This window comes from Salmo salar, chromosome 02 (assembly GCF_965601325.2).
Source record: "Salmo salar chromosome 02, fSalSal1, whole genome shotgun sequence".
NCBI lineage: Eukaryota > Metazoa > Chordata > Actinopteri > Salmoniformes > Salmonidae > Salmo > Salmo salar.
The window spans coordinates 43623954-43647107 of record NC_138292.1 but is presented as its reverse complement, the minus strand read 5'-3'; the positions used below and the strand labels follow the sequence as shown (position 1 = coordinate 43647107).

Sequence of the window (23154 nt, the reverse complement as noted above, 5' to 3'; positions counted from 1 at the left end):
TTTCCTAACTGCCTGTGTATATTGGTTCCTAACTTCCCTGAAAAGTTGCATATCGCGAGGGCTATTCGAAGCTAATGCCGTACGCCACAGGATGTTTTTGTGCTGGTCAAGGGCAGTCAGGTCTGGAGTGAACCAAGGGCTATATCTATTCCTGGTTCTACGTTTTTTGAATGGAGCATGCTTATTTAAGATTGTGAGGAACTCACTTTTAAAGAATAACCAGGCATCTTCTACTGACGGAATGAGGTCAATATCCTTCCAGGATACCCGGGCCAGGTCGATTAGAAAGGCCTGCTCGCTGAAGTGTTTTAGGGAGCGTTTGACTGTGATAGGGTTCTAGGGTTCTACATGGAACCAAAAGGGTTCTTCCTGGAACCAAAAAGGTTCTTCAAAGGGTTCTCCTATGGGGACTGCCGAATAACCGTTTTAGGTTCTAGATAACACCTTTTTTTCTAAGATTGTAGGCACAACAGTGGGCCAGCATTTGGGCCTGGCACCCTCCACTCTGGGCCTGGCACCCTCCACTCTGGGCCTGGCACCCTCCATGATACAGTGGGTTGCATACAGGACCGTATAGAGTAGGCTACATGTAGATGTGTACGAAAGAACGGATATCTGCTGTAAGTGTCTGGAGTTTAGCACCACTGGAGGGACCATCTTACCTAAAAACTTAAGACGTAAAAAGTATTTGTAAAATACAGAGAAATCAAAAGATGTACGATAATGATCAATTTCTGCAAATCGTTATTTGTTTCCCTTGCATCTTCTTCCTAAGTCCTAATATCTAGTGGAGATGTGCGTGATATAGGTTCTCCTAAAATAATTCCCCTCTACTGCCACCCACACCTCTTTCCACCTCCTCCTCCTCCTCCTTTCCTTTCCCTCCCCTGCTTTTCGCTCTCTCTCTCTCTCGTCCTCCACACTGGTCCAACCCCCGACGTCAGCCCCTCCCGAGTATCAGAATAGAGCATATGGCCAAGCACCTACAGAGCCTTAAATAACTGCTGCGCCATTCCACCTCACCATACCGATTCATCTCCACTCATTTGAGGAAACTGCCAGCCGGAGCAGAGTGGAGCGGTGGCCGCACACACTATTCCTGTAGACAGAGCCGGAGCGTGTGTGTGTGTGTGTAGACATGTTTAACAATACTTGTGGGGACCAGAAGAACAGTAAACAAACCAACATTTGACCAACTGGGGACATTTTGCCAGTCCCCACAAGGAAAAAGGCTATTTCTAAGGGATTTAGGGTTGGGTTAGAATTAGGGTCTTCTGCATTTAATCCAACCCCTCTGAATCAGAGAGATGCGGAGAGCAGTTGTTCGAATTAGGGTTAGGGGTTAAAGGTTAGGTTTAAGGTTAAGGTTAGGGGTTAATGAAAATAGGATTTTGAATGGGTATCAATTATGTGTCCCCCACAAGGTTGGGGGTAGAACGCTGATGTATACACAACTCGCAAGGCATAGTTACAGTTGCTGTAATGTGGCCTCATAACCTTGAACATTTTTGTCAGCTTAAGTGTTAGCCAAGGGTGAAGAGTGAGGCGATGAAGTCATGTCAACAGAATTCCTTCCAGATTGCTCTATTCCCTTCTGTGTTCATACAGTAGTCCCTCAGCTTAGTGACTTCACTACGACACAAAATCCCATTATTATTTGTGAGATTCAAATGTGAGATTATATGATGGGAAACACACACTGGACACTGCAGTGTTGTATGGTAACAGCTCCTAGCATGACACATCTAGAGAACATAGAGAGGAAAAGTACTGCCTGGCAGACAGGTAGTACTGTTCTGTGTGTACGTTTGGACATGTTGAATGAGAGGGAGGGGAGGTGTGAGGTGTACATGTACAGTATGTGTGTGTAGATACAAGATGTGTGTGTGTGTGCGCGCGTGTGTGTGTGGGTGCGCATTAATAGACCTGGCTCTATAAATAAAACAGAAGCACCACACACACACGCATATGCACACGCACCCGCGCACACACACAGAGACATCATTTCTGCACCACGTATTCTTGTACACTAACCCATAACCCCACATATTTACTTATCAACATGATTGTTGGTTCTCCTGTCTGATTGTTAAGAGGGGGATGTGAAAACGAGCGGCTGTTTTCAGAGGGTGTTGAATGAACGCACTTGGTGGAGTACAGCTGGATTGAACGTGCTGTGTGATCAATAGAGTCGACCAGCAGGGATCGATCGCAGTTCATCTCACTTTTTTATTTTCATTCTCACCCACACACACACTGAGCATGTTACTAGCTGGTTAGGAGAGGGACAAAATAGGTTCACGCACGTATAGGCGTGCATGTAAACACACCCACACACATACGGACACACACAGTCCGAGGTTCAATAAAACAATATGGAATGTATTTATTGGGCATATCAGCTCACCCCCGTCGTCTCCTCTGCATAACAAGCCCTGTATAATTAAACCATAAATTTCAACACGTCCGTTTAATTACCAGAGACAATGTCGGGAGGCAGGAGAGTAAACAAGCGCCTTTGAAGTGAGGAGTTAAAATCCGCTCCAACACAGATGCTGTTCATTTAGGTGGGATGTTGTTTTATATGAAGATGTAATGTTCAAAAGAATGCGTATGTGTGTGTATGAGTGTGTGTGTATGTGTGGGTGTGTGTGTGTTTTGTATTTTTTTGGTACTTCTCCAGGAATGCTTAGAAAGTAGTAGGCTTGTGAGGTAGTGGGTACAGGTACTAGGGGTGTGGGTGTGTGTGCGTGTGTGCCCGTACATGCCCGATGTGTGTGTGTGTGTGTGTGTGTGTGTGTGTGTGTGTGTGTGTGTGTGTGTGTGTGTGTGTGTATTACACGGCAGTGTATGCATTATGTGTGTGTGTTCCCTGAACAAACACAATGGGCTGAGGGTATAATAATTGATTGAGGGCCACCTCCTTGTCCAGGGTGACCGTGACAGCGGACGACAGGGGGACAGACACGACAGTGGCTGGGACGGTCGAGTGGACGCTTCAGGTCAATGTCAACACACACTCGTCGCTTCCAGCAGCTTAGCTAATTACACAACAGCCCTTAAGGCCACTTACAATAGGTTAGCTAATTAACAAACAGCTGATTACAAATTAACAGAGAGGTGTTCTTAATCTCCCACCCAAACAACGTGATGACAAACACTAACCGCTTGTAATTAGTTCTGGGTAAAGGGAGGGGTGGAGAGGGCAGGGTTGTGTGTGTGTGTGTGTGTGTGTGTGTGTGTGTGTGTGTGTGTGTGTGTGTGTGTGTGTGTGTGTGTGTGTGTGTGTGTGTGTGTGTGTGTGTGTGTGTGTGTGTGTGTGTGTGTGTGCTGTTTTAGTAAAGGGACCGCATCTAGGTGTAGACTAACAACAACACTGTCACAATGTAGTTGCCACTTTGTGAAAAGTTCAACGGTCCAGCCACAGTTAACTCAGTCTCTGTACCTTCCTATTAGCATAGTGAGAGTCATCAAAATAATATAGGGGTTGAGGGCTAACACAACTCACAGGCCCAGACGGCCATAAGGCTCCGAGTCGCACCTGCCAACAGTTATAAAATCCTTTCTCTCTACCTCCACCCTAATTTTCACGGCCCCTAAAACATCCACTCTCTCGCAAGGCCCCAAACGTCCATCTGCCCATATAAATCCCTTTCTAAAACGTATCCCCCCACCAACACACACACACACACACACACACACACACACACACACACACACACACACACACACACACACACACACACACACACACACACACACGTCACCTGTACCTTTTAAGCCGCCGTCCCCCCGTCCCTCCCTCCCCCTCAAACACTTCCCTTGAATTCCACCTGCCCCCTTTCAACATCAATACCCCTTCCTCTCTCCTTCCTTCCCTCTCTCTCGCTATAAAGGCACCTGTGACTTTAAATCTCTGTGTCAGGCCCTGCCCAGGCCCGACAATCCAGCAAGCCCAACTTCACCTGAGCACCCACACCCACCCCTCCTCCCCTCCACCTCGACAAGACAACAGTGCAGCGTAGAAAACGGCCCGGCCAGCCGCAGCTGTCTCCATCGCCTAGCAACGGCGAGCCTGATAGATGACCCCAACGATGGATAATTACCGTAAATCACAAGAGCTCAGACACTAAGGGGGAGAGCAGGGGAGAGAGGGAGAGAGAGAGAGAAAAAAAATACAAAAGAGAGAGAGCAAAATAGAGGGTGAGAGAGATTGAGCAGTGGAGAGAGAGAGAGAGAGAGAGAGAGAGAGAGAGATCAAAAATAAAGGAGGGGTGGAACTGGTCATGCATACACTAATGCACCTTGATGAGCTCAGATTCTCTCCCCCCCCCTCCATCCTTGACTCAAACACACACACAAAAACACAGGAACACACAAACGCACAGGCAGGAACACAGAGGCAGCAGCCGTGTCGCTGTAATCCGACACCCCATTCCCCGCCTCCCTGCAGAGGCGCTTGTCTGTCAGAGATTCACCTCTTTACACAGAGGCGCCAATCAAAGGCCAGACAGAGCAGCCCAAAACATTGAGAAGGCCGGGGAGAGCAGACCGGTCCAAAAGCCAGAGGGGAGGGGGTGCACTGCACTGTACAGCATACCAGTATAAAACAAAGCCACACACTTGGATTGAGGAGGAATGGTGACAAAAAGTCCAAAACAAGTTTAAATAACCTAAAGATTTCATGTAGAACTGTCCAAAGCACAGTTTACTCAATAGCAAAGGTTCAGCCTTTTTCTACTAGTCTTACAAACTGTCCCTTCTCTCTCCCTCCTACTTCACTCCTCCCTCCATCTCCACTCCTCTCCCTCCCTCTCTTCCTCTCTCCCACTGCCTACACACCTCCCTTCCTCTCCTCTCCTCTCCTCCCTCCCTTTCCCCCCCTCCCCGTTCCAGATGTTTGATCTGGTTCTGCGTGTGATAGATTGACAGGTAATGGGGGAAGTTGAAGGGGCGATGGAGGCAGGAGCAGGTGTTCAGCACAGTCTTTCTGGCCGGCGTGAAGCTGCCTTGTCCTTCACTACATCTACACCGCCTTTCTCACTCTCTTTCTCTCTCCCCATGGCTCAATCTCTCTCTCTCTCTTGTTCTCTCCCCCCTCTCTTTCGGTCTCTGTTTGAGAGGTGTAATCCGTCAGCATAGTGAAAGGGTTGGACATGTAGGCCTACTGTCGTTCATGGGGAAACACATGTGCAGTGGGGTGGGGGGGGTGGGGGGGGGGAATAACACAATAAGAGCTCAGAGTCCCAGCCACAAAACTACTGTGTAACTGTGTGACACTGAGCACTACTGAGCAAAAGAGGTTATTACTGAGTAACTCGTGCAATTTCATGTCACGTGTACATCGCAAACTGCAATTATTACAGGAGGAGGGGGAGAGAAGAGAGTGAAGACCAAAGGGAAAGAAAAATGAAGAGGAGTGTGATGAGTAGGGGAGAGAGAGAGAGAGAGAGAGAGAGAGAGAGAGAGAGAGAGAGAAGGAGGGGGGGATGCAGGCCATAAATCAAAAGTGTGGTGACGGTAAATAACTGCGGCGAGGCTGTAACTACCTGCCATCATGTGACCCCAGGAGAGCGTTCAGCGCGAGGGAAACAGGGGTCTCGCTGATAAATCCCCTCCAATTTTTACTGCATAACATTAAAGGACATGTCACCGTCGCAAATCACTTCGGCTCTGCTTTGGAGATGGAAGTAGGGAGTTCAAAACAGGCTCTATTTGCATGCTGGAGCTCCAACATTCCGGAGGAGTGGATATCGGATAAGAAAATCCCTCACTGACTGGGGTGTATTAACTTGAAAGTACAAACACTTAAAGACATGCTCCAGAATTTTGGCGAGTAGTAAATATTTTTTAAACCTCCTGCTTTGGCCTGGATCTCTCAATGCGTAGTCCATGCAGTACATGCATAATCTATGAGCAGAATTACTGTCTTACCTCAATTAGCCATGAAATCCCTAGTTTGAAAGTGAGTATTCACTGGAAGCTGTACAGGGCCATTTCCCATACATTTTCCCCCATGTGGACCAGCCCCCTAGCAATTCGAGTTCCAGCCAATGAGCTTCAGCCCCTCGCCCTTTGAGCGACAGCTAGCAAGATGCACAGACAGCAGAGTGAGAGAGCAATGACGTGTTGCACATATCTGCACATATTGTACGTGACATAGTAGACAACTTTTGGGGGGGGACACTTTTGACTGGTGAGTGCTACTTTCAGAACTACTGGCTAAAAAGTACACAAAAGTACCTGAGAAACTCTTTAAACCAGAGATTATAATCATTAGGTAAATGTGTTGGACCTCAGTTTAATCACTCAACTTGCTGGCGGCGTTCGTATTTTTAAAGAAAGGGGAGGACACAGGCAATAGAGAAATCCTACCGTTTGAATCCCACTGTAACAGCATTGTAACATTCAAATTCAGCACTTGTTCATAAAGCATCAGCTGGAAGCCGACGGACTGAAACAGGGAGGGGCCACCTTGACCTTTCCAATAAGGAAGGCTCATTTTCACTTTCTGTTGCAAAACGATGTCTGTTGAGTGCTCTAATGAACAGGGCCCTGCTAATGCAAATTCTCTATCTCTTCCAGTTCTACCTTGTCCAAGTCTGTGTCCCAAATGGCACTATATTCCCTACACAGTGCACTGCTTTATAGGGAATAGGGTGCCATTTCGGACGCAGACCATTGCTACCTGACTTCGCCTGAACTGACTCACAGGAAAACTTGATAACAACATCAGTCTGTATTTATTTCCTTATTGCCCATCATATAAGACTTGCACAAGTTAACAGTATCCCCGACAGAAAGGTACAGAGGTTCAAACTGGTCACTCCTCGGCAGTTATCTAGAAACAAACAATCACTTTGAAACACACATGCTTTCTGTTATTTGATAACTCGCTCTTTCGCTCGCTCGCTCGCACACACACACACACACACCACACACACTTTTCAAGCAGTGTGCCGGGCATCTGCTGTCACACGACCTGTCTCAGTGAACTAAGCAGAGACAGACACTGTCAACTTAGAGTGCCTCAAATGCCCACCTAAGAACAGGCGAGGTAGGAATCAAGGCTGTCTCCCTGTATAATTTGAGCTAATCCGCAATAGGAGATAGTCAAGTTTATGGCATATCTGTCTGACAGCGTCAGTCACCGGCAGCTTTTAATCTCATATTTGGACCTGTTTCCATCGCGCGCTGACGACAAAAGCAGCCGCACAAAGTGTGATTACCTTGCCTATTTTTACATTTCTGCATGACTTCTGATAATGGCGAGGATTTGAAACAGAAGAAAGAATACACTTAGATTCCCTTCTTAGTGAAGGAAAGCAGGTAAGTTATGGCAGGCGACTGGCTATAGGAGAGGAGTGAAAAAGGGAATGTTTCAAATGTGAGCTATACACTGAGTGGACAAAACATTAGGAACACCTTTCTAATATTGAGCTGCACCCCCTTTTGCCCTCAAAACAGCCTCAATTCGTCGGGGCATGGGCTCTACAAGGTGTTGAAAGTGTTCCACAGGGATGCTGGCCCATGTTGACTCCAATGCTTCCCACAGTTGTGTTAAGTTGACTGGAAGTCCTTTTGGGTGGTGGACCATTCTTGATACACACGGGAAACTATTGAGCGTGAAAAAACTCAGCAGCGTGCAGTTTTTGACACACACAAACCGGTGCGTTCAAAGGCACTTAAATATTTTTGTCTTGCCAATTCACCCTCTGAATGGCACACACACAATCCGTCTCAAGGCTTTAAAAATACTTCTTTAACTGGCTCCTCCCCTTCATCTACACTGATTGAAGTGGACGTAACAAGTGACATCAATAAGGAATCATAACTTTCACCTGGGTTCGCCAGGTTCACAATTTCATGGAAAGAGCAGGTGTTCCCATTGTTTTGTACTCAAAAAGTGGAGGTTAACACAGACACACTAACACACACACACACACACACACACACACACACACACACACACACACTCCCGTGCACAAGAGCAAACAAACACACTCGTACACATGCACACACACACTTCCTATTCAGTGCCAAGGTTTACACCCTGTGGTGTTTGTCCTGCACTGTTGGCCACATGACCACATGCATTTGAATGTCGGTTGGAGTGCATCCCTCCTCTTCATCCAGAGAGAAGACAAGAACCATAAAAGACGACACACACAATGAAGGCTTTTACCCGAGAGGGGCTTAGAGGGTGGGGGGGGGGGGGGGGGGGTGCAACTCTGGCAGGGTAGGTACTTTCAGGGAACAAGGCAGAAAACCAACCTAGGCACAACAAGAAAATACCTCTTAAAAACATTTGGGAGTGGGGTAAAGTTAACTCCGTAAAAATAGTTGAGTTGCTTGATTTAGTTGATAAGTCTCTTTCTCTCGGTCTCCCCCACAGAGAGTGGTTTTGGTTTGGCTCTTCCATAGAGGAGTGACCTGGGAGAGAGGAAACAGACAAAGGAAAAAGGGGAGACAGCACACGGATCCTAATGAAGCCATAAATCAAACGTCCGGTGAGAAAAGACTCCGAAGGAGGATCACATCGCTGGGGATCAATGGAGGCACATCTAAAGGAGGAGACAACAACAGCCCGCGAACACACACACACACACACACACACACACACACACACACACACACACACACACACACACACAGCTAGAAGGACACAAACAAGCGCATGCAAGTACACACAGGCTGAACAACAGCCTCATAAACACACTCATATACACCCTTGAACATACACACACATACTCTCTCACAAAGGCGCAGAGTAACTGAGACACGCGCTTGTCTTCAATCTATTAAACTTCCTCGCACATTGTCCCCCCCTACCCCCCAGGAGAGCTCCGAGTTACACCTCCACGCTCAATCCCTCTCGTCTAAATAATACCGGCCGTGATAAATGGCGCCATAACTCTGATATCCACAATCAATCTCTGCTTTAAAGACACATCCATCTTCAGTAATTCTGATGGGGGTGGGGTGTGGGGGGGGGGGGGGGTCCAGGGGAGTGTGAGAGGTGTGGAGGGGAGGGGGGAGCCGAGGGAAGAAGTGACTGTTTTCCTGACCTCCTGGCGGGGGACTAGGGTGGGGGACGGGGGGACCCGGTGGAGGCGGGCCACTGAGTGATGTCTGTCAGCTCACATCTGGCTGGGAAAATAAACTAGGCTTATGAAGACAAATGAAAAGGGCTGTTCCCGCCGACACCGCCGAGACACGGCGAGAGAGAGAGAGCGGGAGAGAGAGAGGAGACAAAGAAGCAGAGAGAGAGAGACTGAATAAAAAAGGGAGCGAGGGGGAGAGAAGCAAAGCAGCCATTAACGTAGTCACGCTGCAAAGACGCAGAGCTCACTTAGTCAAAACCTTGTCCTTCTCCCTTCTCTCTCTCTCTCTCTTCTTTTTCCTCTCTTGCTATCAGTCGTTGAGTGGCACGCCAGGAACATTCTAGATGGCAATATGGCCACAGTATGAGGAAGACAAAAGACAAGACACTGTCTCCTTCTTTTCATCCTCAGTGGTTGTGCAGTGTACAAGTAGGGAGGGGGTTGGGGGGGGGGGCTGGGAATTAACTAGGGCTGGGAATTGCCAGGGACCTCGCGGTACAATATTATCACGATACCTAGGTGCCAATATGAATTCAGGTTGGAGTCATTAAAACTAGTTTTTCAACCACTCCATACATTTCTTGTTAACAAACTACAGTTTTGGCAAGTCGGTTAGGACATCTACTTTGTGCATGACACAAGTAATTTTTCCAACAATTGTTTTCAGACAGATTATTTCACTTATAATTTACTGTATAACAATTCCAGTGGGTCAGAAGTTTACATACACTAAGTTGACTGTGCCTTTAAACAGCTTGGAAAATTCCAGAAAATTATGTCATGGCTTTAAAAGCTTCTGATAGGCTACTTGACATCATTTGAGTCAATTGGAGGTGTACCTGTGGATGTATTTCAAAGCCTACCTTCAAACTCAGTACCTCTTTGCTTGACATCATGGGAAAATCAAAAGAAATCAGCCAAGACCTCAGAAAATAAATTGTAGACCTCCACAAGTCTGGTTCATCCTTGGGAGCAATTTCCAAACGCCTGAAGGTACCATAAACACCGTGGGACCACGCAGCCGTCATACCGCTTAGGAAGGAGACACATTCTGTCTCCTAGAGATGAACGTACTTTGGTGTGAAAAGTGCAAATCAATCCAGACTACGGTTTGCAACTGAACATGGGGACAAAGATTGTACTTTTTGGAGAAATGTCCTCTGGTCTAATGAAACAAAAATAGAACTGTTTGGCCATAATGACCATCGTTATGTTTGGAGGAAAAAGAGGGATGCTTGCAAGCCGAAGAACACCATCCCAACTGTGAAGCACGGGGGTGGCAGCATCATGTTGTGGGGGTGCTTTGCTGCAGGAGGGACTGGTGCAATTCACAAAATAGATGGCATCATGAGGGAGGAAAATTATGTGGATATATTAAAGCATCATCTCAAGACATCAGTCAGGAAGTTCAAGCTTGGTCGCAAATGGGTCTTCCAAATGGACAATGACCCCAAGCATACTTCCAAAGTTGTGGCAAAATGGCCTAAGGACAGCAAAGTTAAGGTATTGGAGTGGCCATCACAAAGCCCTGACCTCAATCCCATAGAAAATTTGTGGGCAGAACTGAAAAAGCGTTTGTGAGCAAGGAGGCCTACAAACCTGACTCAATTACACCAGCTCTGTCAGGAGGAATGGGCCAAAATTCACCCAAATTATTGTGGGAAGCTAGTGGAAGGCTACACAAAACGTTTGACCCAAGTTAAACAATTTAAAAGCAATGCTACCAAATACTAATTGAGTGTATGTAAACTTCTGACCCACTGGGAATGTAATGAAAGAAATAAAAGCTGAAATAAATCATTCTCTCTACTATTATTCTGACATTTCACATTCTTAAAATAAAGTGGTGTAAAATAGACTGACTTAAGACAGGGAATTTTTACTAGGATTAAATGTCAGGAATTGTGAAAAACTGAGTTTAAATGTATTTGGCTAAGATGTATGTAAACTTCCGACTTCAACTGTATGTATAGCGATTCTCACAGTTGTATATGTACTGCGATTCGATAATTAGATTTGATTGCAACTGGATGTTCCAAACATATTGCTCACATATGTCTGCTGCAGAGGAACAAGAGAGAGCCATGAGAAAGTTCTGATCGGTCATTGAAATAAAAGATGGAGAACAAGCTATGAAGGACAAAATGATGGCGTTTCAGTGCAGGTACAGCCAACTAGTGCAGAAATAATATTGCGATATTGTCAAAACGATAAGCTACGATATATTGTCAAAAATAATCTCCCGATATATAACTGTATCGATTATTTCGCCCCATCACTAGAGTGAACTATCTCTGACCTGTCGGCGGGGTCGTCACTCAGCCATGTTCCCCCTTAATGATGAACCACGTCTTTTATCAGATGGACAAAAGCAAACGAAAACTCTCCCCTCCCACCATTTCTTCTTCGTTCTATCTAGCTGCCCCCCTCCCTCTCTCTATTATTTTCTCCCTCTCTCTGTCTGTCTTGTCTGTTAGCCACCTAATGCTGCCCTGGGTCTGAACTTAATTATTAAACAGAGACGTCCACACAGCCTTTTTATCTGCTCTGCTCTCCTCCATCCTCCTCCAGCACCAGATAATATTATGCACCTACCACCCAGCCGCTGCTTCTGCTGCTGCTCCAGTCGAAATATCTTCCACTTTCTTACCACAAAAATTAAAAGGTACACAAGTTACATTTACTCAAAGTCATAAGGTGGGCGACCTGAGGTTTTTATCGAGCTTGGCCGCGGTGTGAGAGCAAACACTTCAATAAATCATAAACTAGGCTTTCGGATTATTTCGGAGGGTTTACAGATTAGAAAAGGGCACTATCAAAACTCTGAAAATTACATAAAACGAGTGTGAGAACTTGGAAGATGTGGAACAGTCGCCGGTTGAAAGGCATTTACGTCCGTTCACGCGATCTCCAAGAGTTTGTCACATAATTGGCCTAGCATATGCTTCCTGTCGCCATACACTTCTATGGCATCACTCACAACAGAGGGTTGTGACTCAACAAGGCCAGACGTAGTACTAGCCCTACTGTAAACACTATCTGCTGTAGCTTAAGTTGCACTAACAATGCTGTGATATAGTGCAGCGTTTTGACAGGGGCCCTCCCACACACCCCAATCTATCTCTACGATAGAGGAAATGAGAGAGAGCGAGAGAGAGAGAGAGGAGAGAGAGCAGACACCTAAGCCTTGTCTGGTGCTCCGTGTCCCTACTTCCCTGCCACGCCAAGGTGAGTTTGTTTATTGATTCTGGAGGCGTCTGGTGATGTGGTGTTCTAACCCTGTTGGCGTGGCCGGTGGGGGTAGGGGGGGGAGGGAGTGTGTGAGGTGTTTGGTAGTGCTGCTAACTCCAAGGACCTCACTGGGGGAGCCTGGGTAGGAGATAATCACTCTGTTAAACAACTCCGGCAACAGCAGGTAACGAGTGACGCACACAAACACGCACACAGACGTAAACACACGTAAACACACGGACACACACAAACACGAACGTAAACACACACACACACACACACACGGACATAAACAAACACACGCACGGACGCACACAAACATGGACGTAAACACACACGCACGGGCGCACACACAAACCCTTGTTGTAGACCATAGCAAGAGACAAAAAACACAAAGGTAACATAAGTAGCTACTAGTATGTTAGTGACTACAGTGAAGAATGATGTGGGAGGAAGGGGGGCAGGCAGGGCCAAACCATGCTTAGCACTAGTAACAATACCCCGGAGGAGTTACAGTGAGCCACACACAAACACACCACAGCTGAGTACAGGCAGGGCCCCTGTGTGTGTGTGTGTGTGTGTGTGTGTGTGTGTGTGTGTGTGTGTGTGTGTGTGTGTGTGTGTGTGTGTGTGTGTGTGTGTGTGTGTGTGTGTGTGTTGGGAAGACAGAAAACGTTACTGGGCCTTATTTTGGCACCAGGCAAAGCGAGGAGAGCGAAGGGGTGAGGAAAGAGAGAAAACGGCGGGGGCGGAGTGGAGACGTAGAGGGGGGGGGGGGGGGGGTTGAGCGTTGGAATGAACTCTCTCAGGCTTTGTGGTGCACGTTTCCCAAGGCCCCGGCCTGGCCCCTTTGATAAATGACACATGTCATTCTGTCAGCCCGTGACACTGCAGCTGGGAGGCCCTGTGATGTATAGCTCTGCTGAAAAAGGAAATCAGCTTTTTTCCCTCCTCTCTCTCTCTCTCTCTCTCTCTCTCTCTACACCTCTCTGTTGTCCTGGGCAGAGTGCATGTTCTTTTTTTATGAGGATTTAGGTTTTCTTTAGCCCAGTAAGCCCCCCCCCCCCCCCCACCTCGCTCTTCTCCCTTCTCTCTTTCCCTGACACAGGCATGCTCAGAGACAGCTAGGCTGTGGCCTGGTTTGGTTCTCACTCACACAATGACACAGCTTCAAATGACGTACTAATCTAGTAACTCGAGGAAGGACACTGCAACGTCTGAGGTAAATCGAAGATTTATCACAGTGGGGAAGTAAACAAAGTATGAACATAGCGGGGGCCTTAGCACATTCCGGTTATTCAGGATGACTGTCTCCCTACTAGGTCATCTGTCATCCATCCGTCTATGAAAAGGACAATGCAGTAATAAACATGATCCCACAGAATGAATATACACTGCATGAACCAACGAATAGCTCTGTGTATCTGTTTGACTATCAGACTCCAAAGTAGCTTGGCGGAACAAATGAGAGAGAAATCGAGCACAGCCAATAAAGAGCTCCGCGAGACACGGCCGACCCCCCCCCCCCCCCCCCTTCCTGTCAGATTAGCCTATCGCAGCTCCCCACTGACCCTTCGACTGCGCACGCCGCCCACACAGCAGCATGTGAGGCAACTCTCACGCTCTCCCTCCCTCCCTCTCTATCTCACCCTCTCTAACGGCTGACCTGTTATCAGTTCTCTGGAGGTTTGACAGCCAACAAACCCCATAGTGTGAATCAGCTGTGACAGAGGAAATCGTCATACGACCAAAAGCCAGTCCCGAAAATCAAAGAGGCCTTCAACAAAGTGGGTGGGAATAAGGACCAGTAGTTCAGTACATATCATCCAACCATGTGGTCGACTGGGGAAAAAAAGGACAGCCAGATACTGCAGAGGGATCACTTGATATCATTCCTGAACGATGAGGGAGAGTGAGAAGCGACTGATACGAGATCAGTTCGGGTCCGTCAGAAATCTCAGGAATGAGGAATAGGAGAGGACCAGATACAGGCACCAACACAGGGTATTCATCAACACGGATTCCACACATTATTGGTCCACTGAACGACTACAACATTAAAAGAGTTCACAATGTGTTGCTATGGGGACCAGCTACTTTGACTGAGGGAGGGAGGGAGAGAGAGAGAAGAGAGACAAGAGATAGTTAAAGCACAGAGAGAGAGAGAGAGAGAAAGAGAGAGAGAGAGAGAGAGAACACAGAGCTAGAGAGAGCAAACAAAAACAAGAGTGTCTAGTGAGAGGGCCTGGGCAGCCACCTGGGGGTCGTGACCCACGGATGACCCCATCAGATGTGCACACTGGCTGGGTGCTAGCAGGGAGAGGGGCGGGAAAACAAGGAATCATTAGGGCTGAGTGATGAGCCCCTTGCCATGTTTGACCTCCTCCTTCAGTGACTGCATGGCTACAACGCTCCACCACAAGACCGACACTGCATTCACACACAGAGGGCCTTCACACACACACAGGCGCGTGCACGCACACAGAGAGCGAGAGAGACAGACACACACACATAGAGGGAGAGCGAGAAACAAACTGCCTAAGCACACATAAAACACACAGACACAATTCCTGAGGAACCCGCTACTGAGACTGACCCCACACACCCGTCGCAGCCCTGCTAACAGCATAGCATGCCTGTGTGACCCGCTGCATATTGGCTGTTTTTCATGAGGCATCACCACTGACCGACCCAACAGACGCCATTGCCTTTAGCTAGCAGAACGTCATTCACATGCCCGGTGTGTTGCGCTTACAAACACACTGAGGCCATTGTTAACATTTTGTTTTTTGTTTTGGGGGGGGGGGGGGGGGGGGATTTTTCACGTTTAATCACTGAAGAGGAAGTGGTGGGGAAAGGAAATAGGGCAAAAATGAAACAAAAAGGCCAGTGTATGGTAGTTGCACAGTTCAGAGTGCGTATATAAGCGACCGTACAGGGGCAGGTCGCTAAACGACACAGTCCACAGTGTTGGACTCCATGGTTGATCATGGGAGGCTAAACAGAACCCTAAATTCACATAATTGGGCCGGCGATGCTGAAAGTTCTAGGCATAGAAATAGACTGATTTGAGTCAAAGTGCCTTAGTTTGAGGGGCTTCATCCCGTCTAGTAATTATATTTCTGTGGTTCCCGGTACCTGTGCTCCCTGAGCCTCGGTGCGCTGTGTGTTTGCCTCAATGAATCATCCCAGTGGTTATACTGTGGTAATAATAAAACAATCTCCATGATCACACACACAAACAACATTTCAAATTGCTATCATCCATCTCATCTACCCCTTTAAGAGCAGGGGGTTGTACACCCCTTCCCCCCCCCCCCCCCACTGGGCCAGGGCTGGCCGTTGGAAAAGATGATGGTGAAAAAAAATGTAGCGCGGCTGCCAAACGCGTAAAGGCACCGGGCGAGGGGATCAATGCATGGCGGACCGCCGCGACGGGAGCTGCTATGTAAAACACTGCCTTAAGTCAGCCGCATCCGGTTAATATTTAATCCCTCCATCCATCTCGGCGCGAAGCTCTGCTTCCCTTTAGCTTTAGCTCTGCCGTTTACTTTGATTACACACAAACGTTTGGGGGGAGAAAGTGATAAGAGAGAGCACATCCGATTTGCATGGGGATGGAACATGGAGTGTGATGGAATAAAAACGCAAGTTTGATAATAGCTTGGAGCAGTCAGGGGCTAGTCTGAGAAATTGAGGGAGAGATAGAAAGAGTGAGAGGGGAGAGAGAGAGAGAGAGAGAGAGAGAGAGAGAGAGAGAGAGAGCGAGAGAGAGAGAGAGAGAGAGAGAGAGAGAGAGAAGGGGAAGGCCTGAGTAGGAAAAGGTGAATCACAGAGGCTATAAAAAGCTAGCATTTCGCTTGGAGGGATGCCTTATTTAAAAAAAAAAAAAACGAGATATGCAAATACAACAGAATGGAAAAATAACACTGATGGTATCTTTATTTCCCAGTAATTTTGTGTGGCAAATGATTTCTAGGGAGGAATTTCCAAAGAAATAACTCCCACGTGAGTACGTAAATCTCCATAGCCGAATATTCCCAGAATTGTCTCAGTTCTCCTCGGCTACTTTCCTTCTGTCACCGATTGTCTATTCCATGAAGGCTGTTTATAAAACGGTTTCAGAATATTCATATTCTATATCCCATACTAGGTGTTTAACTGGTTTGATAATACTATGCAAAATGTATGTGATACGTACTCACTCTCTCAACAACCGTGTATGAGACTGTGTTGTGATCAAAAATATTAGCTTTGGAAAAACAATCATTCAGAATGTAGAAGACGTGGTACAATACAACAAGATATTCACACACCTACAGTCATACTGCTCAGCTACCACTTGTATCTATGTTCTCCTCTCTCACACACACACACACACACACACACACACACACACACACACACACACACACACACACACACACACACACACACACACACACACACACCTCTAGCTAAACTATCCCAATGACAAACCAACACACTTCTCTGCACCCCCTGCTACAAGAGCAGAGCATAGTCAGTGAAAAGAGCGTTTTACCATTCATGCCAATGACATCATTTCCTACAACTCCCAGCAGCGCCCTCTTTCCCAGTAGTTCCCTGCTCAGGAGGACGCCGTTCCTCAGTAATAATGAGGTGGAAGCAGCATGGGCCTCAGAATGACTTCCTCCCTCCCTGTATTTCAAACATCCAACGACACTCACACTCAACTAAACCCCTGGCAACAGTTGGGTAAAAATCTGTTTCTTTTACTTTCTATATACACACACGTGCCAACCACAGTGAAATGGATTGGGACGAGCAGTGGTGTGTGTGTTAGATGTGAGTTAAAGCAACACTTAGGGAGGAAATAAGCCTTCAGGACTGCCAATGACAAGTGTTCATTTTCTCACTCACTGAACAGAGCTAGCCACTTTACAATGTGTGCGCCTGTGAGATTAGCCTGTCCTGAAATAGAGAGAGGGGTAGAGTGGGAGAGTGGGTCAGTGAAATAGATGGTGAGGTTTGGTCTCTCTGTCAGGGGGAAGGTTTGCCAGTCTGACTTTGGTCCCACAGGTACTCCACACAGGATAGAGTCCAATCGGCCCGACAGACATCCCTCAACACACACCTCTCCAGCTACCTCAGCGAGGCCTGGTGAAGAGGAGGATCATGGGAAGTCCTTATCTCTGGCTAACAACACCCATCGGACGCCACAGCCCTCCACGGACCGAAGGGCGCAATAATTACTAATACAGCACTTTATCGATTGCCACGCTCGCTGGCGCCCCTTGTTTTTGGGGGCCGGCGACTAGGGGGGCTAACCAAAGTGACACGAGTAAAGTGTTATTTCTTTCACACGCCGACAGCTGGGTGAGAGAGGAGGGGTCGCCCTGGCTCACTCCACCCGGCAGTAATTCTTAATTGACACCTGTCAGGATAATGGCGGCAGTCACAGCTGCTGCAGGAGAATTTGTCCATCGTCCCGTTCCTCTGTCAGCTTTAACATCCGTCCTGTGGAACTGCCCCCCTCCAGCCCTGTTGCTGCCTGCCTAGCTAATAGCTACCCCCTCTCCTGCTTTCCTCTCCTGCTCACCCCCTTTTCTTTCGCTCGCCTGCATTTTGCCGCCAATCTACATACTGCTTTGTTTGAAAAAGTAAAAAAAACAAAATGGCTATCTTAAGCGCTGGTTACGGAGAGCTTTACCTAATCTCTGCAATGTTGGGAAAAGAGTAGAAGATACAATTGAGAGGTCTTTGCACTAGTAAGAGAGGAGGGAGTGTGAGGGATGCATGTTAGAAAGAGGGAAGGGGCAACAAAGATAGGGGGAGAGAGATAAGATGGACGTGAGAAAAACAGAAAGAGAGAGAGGGAAAGGTGGAGGATGAGTGTGAGGGTGTCCCTGGGTAGGGCTCGGCTCCTCTGTAGTAGGCCCACCTGGTTTGTCTGTTTGTTTTGTTGGCATCAAAGCGCTTGCCTCTCGTTCTCCGTGCTCGTCCCCTGCTAACTGATGTAATGAGTGGGTAAGCTACATGTTTTTCTGTGCCGAGGAATTCAAATACTTATTAGACAAAATATTCTGTAATTGCTCATCTTTTATTGATGGCAGAAACATGTTCAATTTGGCTGGTACAGACTTCCCATAGCACTGCCAAGCCTCTCGAGGAGGAACACTAGCACTGATCAAGAGAACAAACTAACTCGCTGGAAATAGAATACTTTACTTAACTACATTTTGGAGATCAAAAAAACATTTTCCTGTTACTGGACTCAAATTATGAACCACATAAAGCGGCAACAATTTTACAGTAATTTGCTGTTAAACCACCTAGACCATCTGTAACTACTTAACGGAAAACAGTAAGCTAACTCAGCATTAAATGTTATCTACGGAATAACATATGAAACAAAACGTGACTTTAACCACAAACAAACGCATTTATTGAAATATATATATCACAGTTATTGTATTGCATGTACTCTTGTTCTCAATGGAATTAAAATTCCACACAAATAACATTACTAAAATACTTTCACGTAAAAATGTTTTAAAAAATAAACACTTTTAAAAACAGTTAAGACTATAATAACGGTGACAAATCAAACAGAGAACTGGGCTAGTGAATCCAATCCCACAGGGTTGCCTTCTATATGTTTGTCGTTGTTTTCTTTTCTTTTCTGCCCCACTCCGAGAGACATTTTTCTCCCGAGCAACAAAGCACATCTGGCTGCTTTAATGATATGATTTCCCATCATACTAAGCCACCCCCATTATGACCTCCCACCGTGCGCGTGTGTGTCTGTGTGTGTGTGTGTGTGTGTGTGTGTGTGTGGTGTGTGTGTGTGTGTGTGTGTGTGTGTGTGTGTGTGTGTGTGTGTGTGTGTGTGTGTGTGTGTGTGTGTGTGTTGTGTGTGTGTGTCTACAGTGCAGAGAGGGCGACACTCTTCTGATGGTAGCTTCGTGCCCTGAGGGCAGCTTAGTGAAAGAATGAGAAAGATAGAGGAAGACAAGATGAGCTTAAACATTATATGAAATGTATCCTTAGCTTCACACATACAGTACTGAACGCAGAAAATATGTACGGTTATACGGCTTAAACACTTACAAACAAATATTCCCAATGTCTACTACTCTCATGCCTTATATCTGGAATATATGTGTCACTACTAAACACACACACACACACACACACACAACTCCAGCTAAGGCAGAGGTTGGGCGACTAACTGGCTCAATTCCAGATGCAAATTTAACTATTAGTCTCAGAGGGTGGCAGAAGAGCAAAACTGGCTATCGACGAAAGAAATCGATGCCACCTGCTAACGACACAGGCGCTCCAATTAAAGTAACCTCTAGTGAAGCAGAGAGAAGAGAGCCTGACCGCCAAACACACACTCAGGGAACTGTTACACACACACACACACAGCACAGAAAAACACCCTACTGTATATCACTGTACATTAGTGATACGTGTTTTGACGCTTGTGTGTCCTAGTTAGCTTGGAGTCCTTGTGTTACTAATATGGTAAACAGAGTGTCAATGTACTGCCCTCTCGCATACTCTAAACGCAGGGCCCAACAGAAGGGAGACACTAGAGTGCTATAACGACTACTTGGTATCAGCATTTATTCTACCAAAAGACACACACACACACACACACACACACACACATATTCCTATTCAGAGGCACTTAGGCATATCTTTGCAAGTCACAAATGTCATATTCACATTTCCTTAGAATTGTTAGATGTACACAAAAACACACAATTCTGACGACGACAAGCGCTGATGTCTCAGTCGACTTCAGAGAAAGCACGTGAAACATGAATCGCTTAACATTTCCTTGACCTTGACTAAATTGTCCACTACATTTGCACGCACCTCCAAAAATAAATCTTTATGTTCTCCGGGCTTCCAGATTATAATTTTTCCCGGTGCTAGTATCATTTTTCAGATTACTCCCCAAGATATTTTAGGCAGACAACTACAGGGAAATAAAATGGGGAAAAATACACCTTGTTTAAGATTGTCTTCCTCAGGCCGTTGATTTAAGAGTGGGCCACATAAATCTCGGCATTGCTGATTCTTTCGAGCGCAGAATATCATGTAACAGCATCGTCTAGTTAGAGCACAAAGGTCGCTGTGTAATCTTAGCTACCCCGGGCATGCTAAACCATTAATCCCAGGGCACTGGGCTTCTTAACCCACTAGAAATACACTGGGAGATTTTTTTATACCAGGTTTCTAGAATGCCCCCTAAACACAAGAGAGGGAGAGATACATTTTCCACACATTAAGACTAGGGCTATATGTGGTTTAGACATGAAGATGTGAAAACGTGTGTGTGTGTCTCCCTCAATGTGCTGCTTCAAAACGTTTACAAAATGTACCTTCAAGTGAAAATGCCTAGCAAAAAAAAGCTATACTTTGTATGCTAGAATTATGTTGCATAAACATATTAACATATCTGATTATTATTATTTCATTTTACACTGACCAAATTTTGTTAAAAAAATAGGCCCCCCCAAAAAATGTTCTGGAAAATGTAGCTACAATTCCCGCATTAAAAACATCTACAAACCCTCAAAACTAGTTTGAGGTGTATCATTTTCTTCTTACGCACAGTAACGATCGTATGGGATATTAAGAAAGACAATTACGGTTCTTATAATATATAAAGGGAAACATAAACATTCCTTCGCCATTTTGATGCAGGAGTGTAGCCTACATGTTACGACGCAGCTGATTTTGGTTCAGTGTGTCTGGCCTTTATTACGTCGTTAAAGGCAGAGGATTAGGGAGGTCATTAAGAGTCATTGTCTCCTCCGACATGATTAGTCAGGTAGCAAAGTCCATTTGTCACCTGCACGAGCAAATTGAGTTGATACTGCACTAGGGGCTATGGGGACTGTATAATATCAACTTGATTACATCAAGGCAGCTGCGGACTTGACACCCTACTGAATTTGTCAGCATTAATCGTCAGGGCCTGTCACAAATCCATCAGGTTTACAGATAATTAGGGGCTTTCTCTAATGAAGCCCAGAGAAGCAACCTTACCTTTTCTCTCTGATAATGAAGAAGCCTCTATCCCTGAGAAAGAGATGTTTTTCTCCCCAGACTACTAGCTCTGACTGGCTGAGACACACAGCCCCCAATTTAATGAAAGACAACGTCCCTCTTCTCTCTTTTTTTTTTTTTTTAATTTTTTAACATCGCTCCTGTCCTCATCACCCTCGACTGAAACTGATATTCAAAGACAAAATGAGGCCTGAAATGAAGCGACACACAGTGATGTGTAGCACACATACACTCTTACCAACTGCCTTAAGTCCACTGTAGGAGATAAACCGTAGCTCGTCTTAACCGTAAATGACAGGATATCTGAAGTAAGAGGAGTAGATATCATGGTTTTCCCATGACACTACGTATGCTGTATATATGGGAAAGGCCTTTTGTATGGCTCTGGCCCCATTATAACCGTTAAAACGTTCACACACACACACACACACACACACACACACACACACACACACACACACACACACACACACACACACACACACACACAAACAACACGCACGCACACAGAAAGTAAAAGGCCCTATATTAAATGTCGCTCTATTCTACCCCCCCCCCCCCCCCCCAACACTAGTGAAAAATAAGGGTGCCCAATACTATATATTGTGTGTATAAAATTTGTACAGACATGTCTCCTTGTGGTGCTCTGTTCCATTCTCCTCTAAAGCTCCAGTCCTGTACCCCTTGGGTTCCACATTTGTTTTGGTTGAACCTGGTTTACCCTCTCAGTGAAAATATAACTCACAACAACCTCTTTTCCCGATGGTCGCTCGAGTACTCATTCTCTCAACCTCTATTACCATGGTATTACCATGCCGATTTCCCCCTCTACTCTCCCTCTCTATTTTCCTTATAGGCTACAGAGTACCTGGCATGGTTCAGTAGCTACTAGCTAGCATTGAAACACTGGACCATCACGCTTTAGTTTGAGTGTGTGTCTGTATTTGTGTTAAAGGGGAGGGTTGGAGTGTGCTGTTACTTCCAACAAACTGTCACGATCATGACGGATAGGTAACACTCCTGTCTGCCAAGTTGTGATTGACCATTAAAAGGCCATGATGTATAAGCCGGTCAATGACAGTCAAGCGGATCAATAGGGCCATGTGCAGGGGTCAAGGTGAAGGCATGTTTTCGTGTAAGATCTGCTGGGAACCATCCTATATGCGATCCTATAGCCTGCTACCCAGCTTTTTTGTTGTTGTTGATGTGATACAAGACAAGAGACGAATCAGATGCGACTCAAACAGCGAGTATAAAGCATAAGACGGCTATTCAACTGTGCGTCAGAAGCGTATGAGCTGCAGAGAGAAGCACTAGTTGAATACTTTTCACAGTCAATCCACACTGACTCCCCCATCACTTGGCTCCTATTTAAAATGATAAACCCGCCGAGTTCAAAGTCTTCGCTGCCCGGCCCTCCTGTTCGGTCCGCTTTACACCTCATATTTCAGAATCTCTTTAAAATTCCATGACTGTCTTTTGTTCACTCCACTTGTTAATGCCTGTCTTCAAAGGCTGCGCCTCATTAGCACAGAGGTAGAAATCCCTGTCACTCATTTACATTTGTTTTAAAGCGGCTTGAAAGAGAGAAGAGAGTCAAAATCCAAACCACTAGACCTCCACCTCGACATCTGGTTTATCAGTGGTTGTCAGATAAATAGTGCAGTCCTGTGGATATAGACATGGGCTGCATTGGTAAAGTGTTCTGTAGGATGAGAGGAGGGTGTGCATTTTGATAAGAAGAGCAAAC

General features: G+C 46.2%; 1 protein-coding gene across 2 annotated transcripts in view; it reads right to left on the bottom strand.

Moving 5' to 3' along the window:
* LOC106583507 (teashirt homolog 1) overlaps positions 1-23154 on the bottom strand; it is a 37725-nt gene that overhangs the window by 11289 nt on the left and 3282 nt on the right. The window lies entirely within an intron of this gene.